This window comes from Pleurodeles waltl, chromosome 7 (assembly GCF_031143425.1).
Source record: "Pleurodeles waltl isolate 20211129_DDA chromosome 7, aPleWal1.hap1.20221129, whole genome shotgun sequence".
NCBI classification, from domain to species: Eukaryota; Metazoa; Chordata; class Amphibia; order Caudata; family Salamandridae; genus Pleurodeles; species Pleurodeles waltl.
The window spans coordinates 630329251-630341452 of NC_090446.1; positions in this window are offsets into that span (position 1 = coordinate 630329251).

Here is a 12202-nt window from a genome sequence, read left to right on the forward strand (position 1 = left end):
GGAGTGGTCACTCCCCTTTCCTTTGTCCAGTTTCGCGCCAGAGCAGGGCTAAGGGGTCCCCTGAACCGGTGTAGACTGGCTTATGCAGAATTGGGCACATCTGTGCCCAACAAAGCATTTCCAGAGGCTGGGGGAGGCTACTCCTCCCCTGCCTTCACACCATTTTCCAAAGGGAGAGGGTGTCACACCCTCTCTCAGAGGAAGTTCTTTGTTCTGCCATCCTGGGCCAGGCCTGGCTGGACCCCAGGAGGGCAGATGCCTGTCTGAGGGGTTGGCAGCAGCAGCAGCTGCAGTGAAACCCCAGGAAGGGCAGTTTGGCAGTCCCAGGGTCTGTGCTACAGACCACTGGGATCATGGGATTGTGCCAACTATGCCAGGATTGCATAGAGGGGGCAATTCCATGATCATAGACATGATACATGGCCATATTCGGAGTTACCATTGTGAAGCTACATATAGGTAGTGACCTATATGTAGTGCACGCGTGTAATGGTGTCCCCGCACTCACAAAGTTCAGGGAATTGGCTCTGAACAATGTGGGGGCACCTTGGCTAGTGCCAGGGTGCCCTCACACTAAGTAACTTTGCACCTAACCTTTACCAGGTAAAGGTTAGACATATAGCTGACTTATAAGTTACTTAAGTGCAGTGTAAAATGGCTGTGAAATAACGTGCACGTTATTTCACTCAGGCTGCAGTGGCAGGCCTGTGTAAGAATTGTCAGAGCTCCCTATGGGTGGCAAAAGAATTGCTGCAGCCCATAGGGATCTCCTGGAACCCCAATACCCTGGGTACCTCAGTACCATATACTAGGGAATTATAAGGGTGTTCCAGTAAGCCAATGTAAATTGGTAAAATTAGTCACTAGCCTGTTAGTGACAATTTGGAAAGGAATGAGAGAGCATAACCACTGAGGTTCTGATTAGCAGAGCCTCAGTGAGACAGTTAGTTACTAAACAGGTAACACATTCAGGCACACTTATGAGCACTGGGGCCCTGGTGAACAGGGTCCCAGTGACACATACAACTAAAACAACATATATACAGTGAAAAATGGGGGTAACATGCCAGGCAAGATGGTACTTTCCTACAGTGGACCATGCCACAAGATATCCTGAAGCAATTCCTCTTAGGACCACTACAGCACCTGCAGTGGCAAAGGCCCTCCTGGGAATATTTTCCAGGATGGGCTTCCCAAAAGAGGTGGTATCAGACAGGGGAAGCAATTTCATGTCTGCTTACTTAAAGGCCATGTGGAAGGAGTGTGGTGTGACTTACAAGTTCACTACACCCTATCATCCATAAACAAATGAACTGGTGGAGAGATTTAACAAAACTCTCAAAGGCATGATTATGGGACTCCCTGAAAAACTCCGCAGGAGATGGGATATCCTTTTACCATGCCTCCTTTTTGCCTACAGGGAGGTACCCCAGGAAGGAGTGGGCTTCAGCCCCTTTGAACTCCTCTTTGGACACCCTGTTATAGGTCCACTAACACTTGTCAAGGAGGGTTGGGAACAACCTTTAAAAGCTCCAAAGCAAGATATTGTGGATTATGTACTTGACCTCAGATCAAGGATGGCTGAGTACATGAAAAAGGCCAGTAAAAACCTTCAGGCCAGCCAAGAGCTCCAAAAGCAATGGCATGACCAGAAGGCTGTTTTGGTTCAGTACAAACCAGGGCAGAAAGTGTGGGTCTTGGAGCCTGTGGCCCCAAGAGCACTCCAAGATAAATGGAGTGGACCCCACACAATTGTTGAGAAAAAGGGTGAAGTCACCTACTTAGTTGACTTAGGCACTGCCAGGAGTCCCCTTAGGGTTCTCCATGTCAATCGCCTGAAACCCTACTATGACAGGGCTGATCTCACCCTGCTCATGGCAACTGATGAGGGACAGGAAGAAGACAGTGATCCTCTACCTGATCTCTTCTCTTCCACAGAACAAGATGCTCTAGTGGAAGGTGTAGTTTTGGCTGATTGTCTTACTGCTCAGCAGAAAGACCATTGCATAAATCTCCTGGGTCAGTTTTCTGAACTCTTCTCTACTGTGCCAGGTACCACTTCTTGGTGTGAGCACACTATAGATACTGGAGACAGCTTGCCTGTCAAAAGTAAGATCTATAGGCAACCTGACCATGTCAGGGACTGCATAAAGCAAGAGGTGCAGAAAATGTTAGAACTAGGAGTGGTTGAGCACTCTGAAAGTCCATGGGCTTCTCCTGTGGTACTTGTACCAAAACCTCATTCTAAAGATGGAAAGAAGGAAATGCGGTTTTGTGTAGACTACAGAGGTCTCAACCAGGTAACCAAAACTGATGCTCACCCTATACCCAGGGCAGATGAGCTCATAGATACACTGGCATCTGCCAAGTATCTAAGCACTTTTGATTTGACTGCAGGGTATTCGCAGATCAAATTATCAGAAGATGCTAAACCTAAAACGGCATTTTCAACCATTGGAGGCCATTACCAATTCACAGTAATGCCTTTCGGATTGAAAAATGCACCTGCCACTTTTCAGAGGTTGGTGAACACAGTCCTGCAAGGGCTGGAAGCTTTTAGTGCAGCATATCTGGACGATATAGCTGTCTTTAGCTCCAGTTGGGATGATCACCTGGTCCACCTAAGGAAAGTTTTAGAGGCCCTGCAAAAGGCAGGCCTCACTATCAAGGCTTCAAAGTGCCAGATAGGGCAGGGAAAGGTGGTTTATCTGGGACACCTTGTTGGTGGGGAACAGATTGCACCACTTCAGGGGAAAATCCAAACTATTATAGATTGGGTTCCCCCTACTACTCAGACTCAGGTGAGAGCCTTCCTAGGCCTCACTGGGTATTACAGGAGGTTCATTAAGAACTATGGCTCCATTGCAGCCCCTCTTAATGACCTCACATCCAAGAAAATGCCTAAAAGGTATTATGGACAGCAAACTGTCAGAAAGCTTTTGAGGAGCTGGAGCAGGCCATGTGCTCTGCAGCTGTCCTGAAAAGCCCTTGTTACTCTAAAAATTTCTATGTCCAAACTGATGCATCTGAATTAGGAGTAGGGGCAGTCCTATCACAACTTAATTCTGAGGGCCAGAATCAACCTGTTGCTTTTATTAGTAGGAGGTTGACCCCCAGAGAAAAGCATTGGTTTGCCATAGAGAGGGAGGCCTTTGCTGTGGTCTGGGCACTGAAGAAGTTGAGGCCATACCTGTTTGGCACTCACTTCATTGTTCAGACAGACCACAAACCTCTACTTTGGCTAAAACAAATGAAAGGTGAAAATCCTAAACTATTGAGGTGGTCCATATCCCTACAGGGAATGGACTATACAGTGGAACATAGACCTGGGAGTAGCCACTCCAATGCAGATGGACTCTCCAGATCTTTCCACTTGGACAATGAAGACTCATCAGGACATGGCTAGTCTTATTGTCCTTCGTTTGGGGGGGAGTTGTGTAGGAAAGTACCATCTTGCCTGGCATGTTACCCCCATTTTTCACTGTATATATGTTGTTTTAGTTGTATGTGTCACTGGGACCCTGCCAGCCAGGGCCCCAGTGCTCATAAGTGTGCCTGAATGTGTTACCTGTGTTATGACTAACTGTCTCACTGAGGCTTTGCTAATCAGAACCTCAGTGGTTATGCTCTCTCACTTCTTTCAAATTGTCACTAACAGGCTAGTGACCAATTTTACCAATTTATATTGGCTTACTGGAAAACCCTTATAATTCCCTAGTATATGGTACTGAGGTACCCAGGGTATTGGGATTCCAGGAGATCCCTATGGGCTGCAGCATTTCTTTTGCCACCCATAGGGAGCTCTGACAATTCTTACACCGGCCTGCCACTGCAGCCTGAGTGAAATAACGTCCACGTTATTTCGCAGCCATTTTACACTGCACTTAAGTAACTTATAAGTCACCTATATGTCTAACCCTTACCTGGTAAATGTTAGGTGCAAAGTTACTTAGTGTGAGGGCACCTGGCACTAGCCAAGGTACCCCCACATTGTTCAGGGCCAATTCCCCGGACTTTGTGAGTGCGGGGACACCATTACACGCGTGCACTACATATAGGTCACTACCTATATGTAGCTTCACAATGGTAACTCCGAATATGGCCATGTAACATGTCTATGATCATGGAATTGCCCCCTCTATGCCATCCTGGCATAGTTGGCACAATCCCATGATCCCAGTGGTCTGTAGCACAGACCCTGGGACTGCCAAACTGCCTTTCCCGGGGTTTCACTGCAGCTGCTGCTGCTGCCAGCCCCTCAGACAGGCTTCTGCCCTCCTGGGGTCCAGCCAGGCCTGGCCCAGGATGGCAGAACAAAGGACTTCCTCTGAGAGAGGGTGTTACACCCTCTCCCTTTGGAAAATGGTGTGAAGGCAGGGGAGGAGTAGCCTCCCCCAGCCTCTGGAAATGCTTTCATGGGCACACATGGTGCCCATTTCTGCATAAGCCAGTCTACACCAGTTCAGGGACCCCTTAGCCCTGCTCTGGCGCGAAACTGGACAAAGGAAAGGGGAGTGACCACTCCCCTGACCTGTACCTCCCCTGGGAGGTGCCCAGAGCTCCTCCAGTGTGCTCCAGACCTCTGCCATCTTGGAAACAGAGGTGCTGCTGGCACACTGGACTGCTCTGAGTGGCCAGTGCCATCAGGTGACGTCAGAGACTCCTTCTGATAGGCTCCTTCAGGTGTTGCTAGCCTATCTTCTCTCCTAAGTATCCAAACCCTCTTTTCTGGCTATTTAGGGTCTCTGCTTTGGGGATTTCCTTAGATAACGAATGCAAGAGCTCATCCGAGTTCCTCTGCATCTCTCTCTTCACCTTCTGCCAAGGAATCGACTGCTGACCGCGCTGGAAGCCTGCAAAACTGCAAAAAAAGTAGCGAAGACGACTACTGCAACTCTGTAATGCTGATCCTGCCGCCTTCTCGACTGCTTTCCTGGTGGTGCATGCTGTGGGGGTAGTCTGCCTCCTCTGTGCACTAGAAGCTCTGAAGAAATCTCCCGTGGGTCGACGGAATCGTCCCCCTGCAACCGCAAGCACCAAAGAACTGCATCACCGGTACCCTGGGACTCCTCTCAGCATGACGAGCGAGGTCCCTTGAATCCAGCAACTCTGTCCAAGTGACTGCCACAGTCCAGTGACTCTTCAGTCCAAGTTTGGTGGAGGTAAGTCCTTGCATCCCCACGCCAGACTGCATTGCTGGGAACCGCGACTTTTGCAGCTACTCCGGCCTCCGTGCCCTTCCGGCGGAAATCCTTTGTGCACAGTCCAGCCTGGGTCCACAGCACTCTAACCTGCATTGCACGACCTCCTAAGTTGTCCTCCGGCGACGTGGGACTCCTTTGTGCGACTTCGGGTGAGCACCGTTTCACTCCACTTCGTAGTGCCTGTTCCGGCACTTCTGCGGGTGCTGCCTGCTTCTGAGAGGGCTCCTTGTCTTGCTCGACGCCCCCTCTGTCCCCAGACGCAATTGGCGACATCCTGGTCCCCTCCTGGGCCACAGCAGCATCCAAAAACCCTAACCGCACGATTTGCAGCTAGCAAGGCTTGTTGGCGGTCTTTCTTCAGGAAAACACTTCTGCACGACTCTCCACGGCGTGTGGGATCTATCTTCCAAAGGGGAAGTCTCTAGCCCTTGTCGTTCCTGCAGAACCTTCAGCTTCTACTGTCCAGTAGCAGCTTCTTTGCATCCACAGCTGGCATTTCCTGGGCATCTGCCCATCTCTGAATTGCTTGTGACTTTTGGACTTGGTCCCCTTTTTCCACAGGTACCCTCGACTGGAAATCCATCGTTGTTGCATTGCTGGTTTGTGTCTTTCCTGCAGAATTCCCCTATCACGACTTCTTTGTCCTTTGGGGAACTTTAGTGCACTTTGCACTCACTTTTCAGGGTCTTGGGGTGGGCTATTTTTCTAACCCTTACTATTTTCTAATAGTCCCAGCGAACCTCTACAAGGTCACAAAGGTTTGGGGTCCATTCGTGGTTCGCATTCCACTTTTGGAGTATATGGTTTGTGTTGCCCCTATCCCTATGTGTCCCCATTGCATCCTATTGTAACTATACATTGTTTGCACTGTTTTCTAAGACTATTACTGCATATTTTGGTATTGTGTACATATATCTTGTGTATATTTGCTATCCTCATACTGAGGGTACTCACTGAGATACTTTTGGCATATTGTTATAAAAATAAAGTACCTTTATTTTTAGTATATCTGTGTATTGTGTTTTCTTATGATATTGTGCATATGACACTAGTGGTACTGTAGGAGCTTCACTCGTCTCCTAGTTCAGCCTAAGCTGCTCTGCTAAGCTACCATTATCTATCAGCCTATGCTGCTAGACACCCTATACACTAATAAGGGATAACTGGGCCTGGTGCAAGGTGTAAGTACCCCTTGGTACTCACTACAAGCCAGTGCAGCCTCCTACAGGGTTGTGTAGGAAAGTACCATCTTACCTGGCATGTTACCCCCATATTTCACTGTATATATGTTGTTTTAGTTGTATGTGTCACTGGGACCCTGCCAGCCAGGGCCCCAGTGCTCATAAGTGTGCCCTGTATGTGTTACCTGTGTTATGACTAACTGTCTCACTGAGGCTCTGCTAACCAGAACCTCAGTGGTTATGCTCTCTCATTTCTTTCCAAATTGTCACTAACAGGCTAGTGACCAATTTCACCAATTTACATTGGCATACTGGAAGACCCTTATAATTCCCTAGTATATGGTACTGAGGTACCCAGGGTATTGGGGTTCCAGGAGATCGCTATGGGCTGCAGCATTTCTTTTGCCACCCATAGAGAGCTCTGACAATTCTTACACAGGCCTGCCATTGCAGCCTGAGTGAAATAACGTCCACGTTATTTCACAGCTATTTACCACTGCACTTAAGTAACTTATAAGTCACCTATATGTCTAACCTTTACCTGGTAAAGGTTGGGTGCTAAGTTACTTAGTGTGTGGGCACCCTGGCACTAGCCAAGGTGCCCCCACATTGTTCAGGGCAAATTCCCCGGACTTTGTGAGTACGGGGACACCATTACACGCGTGCACTATACATATGTCACGACATATGTATAGCGTCACAATGGTAACTCCGAACATGGCCATGTAAAATGTCTAAGATCACGGAATTGTCACCCCAATGCCATTCTGGCATTGGGGAGATGTAGGAAAGTACCATCTTGCCTGGCATGTTACCCCCATTTTTCACTGTATATATGTTGTTTTAGTTGTATGTGTCACTGGGACCCTGTTCACCAGGGCCCCAGTGCTCATAAGTGTGCCTGAATGTGTTACCTGTGTAGTGACTAACTGTCTCACTGAGGCTCTGCTAATCAGAACCTCAGTGATTATGCTCTCTCATTTCTTTCAAATTGTCACTAACAGGCTAGTGACCAATTTTACCAATTCATATTGGCTTACTAGAACACCCTTATAATTCCCTAGTATATGGTACTGAGGAACCCAGGGTATTGGGGTTCCAGGAGATCCCTATGGGCTGCAGCATTTCTTTTGCCACCCATAGGGAGCTCTGACTATTCTTACACAGGCCTGCCACTGCAGCCTGAGTGAAATAACGTCCACGTTATTTCACAGCCATTTTACACTGCACTTAAGTAACTTATAAGTCACCTATATGTCTAACCTTTACCTGGTAAAGGTTAGGTGCAAAGTTACTTAGTATGAGGGCACCCTTGCACTAGCCAAGGTGCCCCCACATTGTTCAGGGCCAATTCCCTGAACTTTGTGAGTGCGGGGACACCATTACACGCATGCACTACATATAGGTCACTACCTATATGTAGCTTCACAATGGTAACTCCGAATATGGCCATGTAATATGTCTATGATCATGGAATTGCCCCCTCTATACCATCCTGGCATAGTTGGCACAATCCCATGATCCCAGTGGTCTATAGCACAGACCCTGGTACTGCCAAACTGCCCTTCCTGGGGTTTCACTGCAGCTGCTGCTGCTGCCAACCCCTCAGACAGGCATCTGCCCTCCTGGGGTCCAGCCAGGCCTGGCCCAGGATGGCAGAACAAAGGACTTCCTCTGAGAGAGGGTGTTACACCCTCTCCCTTTGGAAAATGGTTTGAAGGCAGGGGAGGAGTAGCCTCCCCCAGCCTCTGGAAATGCTTTGTTGGGCACAGATGTGCCCAATTCTGCATAAGCCAGTCTACACTGGTTCAGGGGACCCCTTAGCCCTGCTCTGGCGCGAAACCGGACAAAGGAAAGGGGAGTGACCACTCCCCTGACCTGTACCTCCCCTGGGAGGTACCCAGAGCTCCTCCAGTGTGCTCCAGACCTCTGCCATCTTGGAAACAGAGGTGCTGCTGGCACACTGGACTGCTCTGAGTGGCCAGTGCCACCAGGTGACGTCAGAGACTCCTTCTGATAGGCTCCTTCAGGTGTTGCTAGCCTATCCTCTCTCCTAGGTAGCCAAACCCTCTTTTGTGGCTATTTAGGGTCTCTGTCTCTGGGGAAACTTTAGATAACGAGTGCAAGAGCTCATCAGAGTTCCTCTGCATCTCTCTCTTCACCTTCTGCCAAGGAATCGACTGCTGACGCGCTGGAAGCCTGCAAAACTGCAACATAGTAGCAAAGACGACTACTGCAACTCTGTAATGCTGATCCTGCCGCCTTCTCGACTGTTTTCCTGGTGGTGCATGCTGTGGGGGTAGTCTGCCTCCTCTCTGCACTAGAAGCTCCGAAGAAATCTCCCGTGGGCTGTGAGAAAGTAGCCTCTTTCTAGCCTTGTTACCCCCACTTTTGGCCTGTTTGTGAGTGTATGTAAGGGTGTTTTCACTGTCTCACTGGGACCCTGCTAGCCAGGGCCCAGTGCTCATAGTGAAAACCCTGTGTTTTCAGTGTGTTTGTTATGTGTCACTGGGACCCTGCTAGTCAGGACCCCAGTGCTCATAAGTTTGTGGCCTATATGTATGTGTTCCCTGTGTGATGCCTAACTGTCTTACTGAGGTTCTGCTAACCAGAACCTCAGTGGTTATGCTCTCTCTTTACAAATTGTCACTAACAGGCTAGTGACCAATTTTACCAATTTACATTGGCATACTGGAACACCCTTATAATTCCCTAGTATATGGTACTAAGGTACCCAGGGTATTGGGGTTCCAGGAGATCCCCATGGGCTGCAGCATTTCTTTTGCCACCCATAGGGAGCTCTGACAATTCTTACACAGGCCTGCCACTGCAGCCTGAGTGAAATAACGTCCACGTTATTTCACAGCCATTTCACACTGCACTTAAGTAACTTATAAGTCACCTATATGTCTAACCTTTACCTGGTAAAGGTTAGGTGCAAAGTTACTTAGTGTGTGGGCACCCTGGCACTAGCCAAGGTGCCCCCACATTGTTCAGGGCAAATTCCTCGACTTTGTGAGTGCTGGAGACACCATTACACGCGTGCACTACATATAGGTCACTACCTATATGTAGCTTCACAATGGTAACTCCGAATATGGCCATGTAATATGTCTATGATCATGGAATTGCCCCCTCTATACCATCCTGGCATAGTTGGCACAATCCCATGATCCCAGTGGTCTGTAGCACAGACCCTGGTACTGCCAAACTGCCTTTTCAGGGGTTTCACTGCAGCTGCTGCTGCTGCCAACCCCTCAGACAGGTTTCTGCCCCCCTGGGGTCAAGCCAGGCTTGTCCCAGGATGGCAGAACAAAGGACTTCCTCTGAGAGAGGGTGTTACACCCTCTCCCTTTGGAAAATGGTGTGAAGGCAGGGGAGGAGTAGCCTCCCCCAGCCTCTGGAAATGCTTTCATGGGCACAGATGTGCCCAATTCTGCATAAGCCAGTCTACACCGGTTCAGGGGACCCCTTAGCCCTGCTCTGGCGCGAAACTGGACAAAGGAAAGGGGAGTGACCACTCCCCTGACCTGCACCTCCCCTGGGAGGTGTCCAGAGCTTCTCCAGTGTGCTCCTGACCTCTGCCATCTTGGAAACAGAGGTGCTGCTGGCACACTGGACTGCTCTGAGTGGCCAGTGCCACCAGGTGACGTCAGAGACTCCTTCTGATAGGCTCCTTCAGGTGTTGCTAGCCTATCCTCTCTCCTAGGTAGCCAAACCCTCTTTTCTGGCTATTTAGGGTCTCTGTCTCTGGGGAAACTTTAGATAACGAATGCAAGAGCTCATCCGAGTTCCTCTGCATCTCTCTCTTCACCTTCTGCCAAGGAATCGACTGCTGACCGCGCTGGAAGCCTGCAAAACTGCAACATAGTAGCTAAGACGACTACTGCAACTCTGTAACGCTGATCCTGCCGCCTTCTCGACTGTTTTCCTGGTGGTGCATGCTGTGGCGGTAGTCTGCCTCCTCTCTGCACTAGAAGCTCCGAAGAAATCTCCCGTGGGTCGACGGAATCTTCCCCCTGCAACCGCAGGCACCAAAAAGCTGCATTACCTGTCCCTTGGGTCTCCTCTCAGCACGACGAGCGAGGTCCCTCGAATCCAGCAACTCTGTCCAAGTGACCCCCACAGTCCAGTGACTCTTCAGTCCAAGTTTGGTGGAGGTAAGTCCTTGCCTCACCTCGCTAGACTGCATTGCTGGGAACCGCGACTTTTGCAGCTACTCCGGCCTCCGTGCACTTCCGGCGGAAATCCTTTGTGCACAGTCCAGCCTGAGTCCACGGCACTCTAACCTGCATTGCACGACCTCCTAAGTTGTTCTCCGGCGACGTGGGACTTCTTTGTGCGACTTCGGGTGAGCACCGTTTCACGCATCCTCGTAGTGCCTGTTTCTGGCACTTCTCCGGGTGCTACCTGCTGCTGAGAGGGCTCCTTGTCTTGCTCGACGTCCCCTCTTCCTCCTGGTCCAATTTGCGACTTCCTGGTCCCTCCTGGCCCACAGCAGCGTCCAAAAACGCTAACCGCACGATTTGCAGCTAGCAAGGCTTGTTGGCGTTCTTTCGGCGGGAAAACACTTCTGCACGACTCTCCACGGCGAGAGGGATCCGTCCACCAAAGGGGAAGTCTCTAGCCCTTTTCGTTCCTGCAGAAACCTCTGCTTCTTCTGTCAAGTAGAAGCTCCTTTGCACCCGCAGCTGGCATTTCCTGGGCATCTGCCCATCTCCGACTTGCTTGTGACTTTTGGACTTGGTCCCCTTGTTCCACAGGTACTCCAGATTGGAAATCCAGTGTTGTTGCATTGTTGGTTTGTGTCTTTCCTGCATTATTCCTCTAACACGACTTCTTTGTCCTTAGGGGAACTTTAGTGCACTTTGCACTCACTTTTCAGGGTCTTGGGGTGGGTTATTTTTCTAACTCTCACTATTTTCTAATAGTCCCAGCGACCCTCTACAAGGTCACATAGGTTTGGGGTCCATTCGTGGTTCGCATTCCACTTTTGGATTATATGGTTTGTGTTGCCCCTATCCCTATGTGTCCCCATTGCATCCTATTGTAACTATACATTGTTTGCACTGTTTTCTAAGACTATACTGCATATTTTTGCTATTGTGTATATATATCTTGTGTATATTTCCTATCCTCTCACTGAGGGTACACTCTAAGATACTTTGGCATATTGTCATAAAAATAAAGTACCTTTATTTTTAGTATAACGGTGTATTGTGTTTTCTTATGATATTGTGCATATGACACTAAGTGGTACTGTAGTAGCTTCACACGTCTCCTAGTTCAGCCTAAGCTGCTCTGCTAAGCTACCATTATCTATCAGCCTAAGCTGCTAGACACCCTATACACTAATAAGGGATAACTGGGCCTGGTGCAAGGTGCAAGTAACCCTTGGTACTCACTACAAGCCAGTCCAGCCTCCTACATTGGTTGTGCAGCGGTGGGATAAGTGCTTTGAGACTACTTACCACTCTTGTCATTGTACTTTTCATAAGAGAAAAATATACAAAACAAGTTCAGTGTATATACACATAGCCAAAAAGTTTTGCATTTCCTCTTTTCACTCTTTTCTAAGTGCTGAAAAGTACTTCTAACCTTCTAAAAAGTTTTAAAAGTTTTTTTTCTCTGTCTTTCTAAAACCTCTGACAAACTTTTTTCACTTTTTCTATCACTTTAACTCTCTCTAAAAATGTCTGGCACAGGCCAAAATGTTGATCTGTCTAAGATTGCATATGATCACCTTAGCTGGAAAGGAGCAAGGAGTCTCTGCATAGAGAGAGGTTTGAGTGTAGGGAAGAATCCTTCCTTGGAACT